The sequence below is a fragment of the Solanum tuberosum genome, unplaced genomic scaffold (genome assembly GCF_000226075.1).
Source record: "Solanum tuberosum cultivar DM 1-3 516 R44 unplaced genomic scaffold, SolTub_3.0 scf00629, whole genome shotgun sequence".
In the NCBI taxonomy this organism is placed as follows: Eukaryota; Viridiplantae; Streptophyta; class Magnoliopsida; order Solanales; family Solanaceae; genus Solanum; species Solanum tuberosum.
In genome coordinates, this window is record NW_006239549.1 from 100,881 (window position 1) to 103,294 (window position 2,414).

General features: G+C 33.5%; 1 long non-coding RNA gene across 1 annotated transcript in view; it reads right to left on the reverse strand.

The window, feature by feature from the left end:
- Nucleotides 1–724, reverse strand: part of LOC107058758 (uncharacterized) — a 2,639-nt gene extending 1,915 nt beyond the window's left edge. The window contains exon 1 of the long non-coding RNA XR_001472309.1: nt 286–724. This is a non-coding gene — a long non-coding RNA (uncharacterized lncRNA). The remainder of the gene's footprint in view (nt 1–285) is intronic.
- Nucleotides 725–2,414: the final 1,690 nt, after the last annotated feature.

Below are 2,414 nucleotides of genomic sequence, written 5' to 3' on the forward strand. Positions count from 1 at the left end.
GAGTAGTATTAAGATGATTAACGAATAAACAAACAGAAATCGAAATGAGCACAACTCATGCTAAGAAAAACTCGAGAAGAGCCATAAACAGAGAAAAGCAGATCAAACAGGCGATAAAATCATTTTGAATACGAAATACACATAATAGTTTCGGAAAGACTACGAAGAAGAGAAAACTTAGGCTCAAACTATATAAGATCAACTCATAACCCAACTACAAATATTTCTTGATTTAACACTCATCGAAATCGGAAAGAAGAAGGGAAGAGGCCGAGAGTTGCTTACCTTGTTGTGGGCAGCGAACAGGGACAGGATGAACAAGGAGTAACGACTTGACCACCGACTGCGATCTTCCGGAAACTCCTATGAATACTAGCAGCTCACAAACAAAGGAAGAACTTATATATATATTTAAGATGTATTTCTCTATAAGTTCTTGCCAAAAAAAATCCCCCCCTTCAAACAGTGATTGAAAGAGGGAATATATAGAAGAAGAAAAATCGTTTTAGGGGGGAAAATCCATTGAGAATTCAAACAACAATTTCAATCCTCTCTGCTCTTTTCGAAACCACAGTCAAGGGGATGGGCAAAATCTGATTTCCGTGAAAAGGGGGGAAGGGGACGATGAAGAGTATGGGCGCAGCAGACACCTGCTGATTTCCGGATTTGCTGGGATTTGAACGTTGCTTGTCTGTTGTTTGGAAGGAAGAAGAAGCAGGGGTCGGTTTTGGTACTGCTACTGTTGATGTATTGAAATTGAAAGGGAATAAGAGGATGGGGCCGGGTCAGGGATTGGGTCGGTTTGGTGTTGTATGTATTGTATTGTTGGAATGGGTTTGCTTGGTATTAAATTAGTGGGCTTGAATTTTGGTTGGTTAAGAGTGGGCTGCTGAAGGAAGGTATTGAATTGGAACTGGGCCGGCTGAAAAAGGCCCAAAACTTAAGTCTAAAAAGGGTTTAAATTGGGTTAGATTTGCAATAGGAAAAATGGCTAAATGGGAATTAAGAAATTAGCCAAATTGATATTTAATTAGCAAATTCGGCTAAAACTTAAATAGGACGAATTAATATAATTAATTAATGAGCTTCTTAATTTTGATGAAATAAAATAATTAACTCAATTATAAACTAACTAATTTAAATAACTCGAAATTATAACTATAATTTATACTAAACTAATTTTAATAAAATACTTACTAAAAGTTTAAAATCTTTTTGAGATGTATTTTCAAAATGTTTATAAAATATACTAATTATATACAAATTATATAAAACATGTATATTACATAAAAATTATAAAAATGATGAAATTGATTAAAGTAACTTGAAAAACATTTTGAACTTTACAAAGTAAATTATTTCAAATCGTTTGGAATTTAAGAAACTCGATGATTAATATATATTGTGGAGGTCCAAAATTGGGTGTCAACAACTATGAGCCACGTGAGTATACAACGTCTTGTCCACACTACTAGAACTTTCCTATATCGTGCTGGGATATAGCACACCTCAACTAAGTGGATCACTAAGCTCTGCCCGAAGGCACTAAGGATTCATCTAAAACGTATGATCTTGTATCAATGTTGGCAAAACATGGTTTATGAGAGCTGTGAGTTGTCTGAACTCTCCCCCATGTCGGTGCTTAATACTACTCCCAATAACATATACACTTTCTCAAATGTATAAAAACATACTCTTTCTCTGGTTTGAGATAATTGCTCAAACTATCCTCTCTGAAATATCCCTGAAACACATTGCTCATTTAGAAAATAAGGTATTTTTACATTGAGTAAAAAGGTAAATGATCTGTACTTAATCTTCTTGAAAATTCTTTTAACTTTTCTAAAATAAAGTCTACTCTTTTTCTTCATGTAAAAATGAGACATTTGGGAAATACTTAGTTCCCTTATACTCTTTCTCAAACTGCTCTTTACTTCCTCAAAACTCAGTTTAAACAATAATTTTTTGTTTAAATGATTCTCAATAAATATTTACATAATACTTAAAAATAGGGTTAATGCTGAAAAATAGTCATGAACAATCAACTCAATAATCACAATACACAATGTACGACAATTCAATGATTATAAATAGGAATTCAATAATCAACAACTCAAGAATTCAGAACTCAATATCAACTCATCTCAAGAATACTGAAATCCTAAGGATAGAACCTAGATTACTCTCTTACTAATTTGAAAGTAGATATAGGGTGTGAGGACGAACTAGTCCAACACTATGATGACCTTACATACCTGATTATGAAGATTTTAGAATGGAAACTTTGGTGGAAACTTGATTTATCTTGAACTTGAATTCTTGGGGCTTGGTCTTGAGAGAAGAAACACTTTCTTTGTATCTTGAATTTTTGACTTGAAGGTTTTAGGGTTGTTGTTGGAGAAGAGGAACCCTAG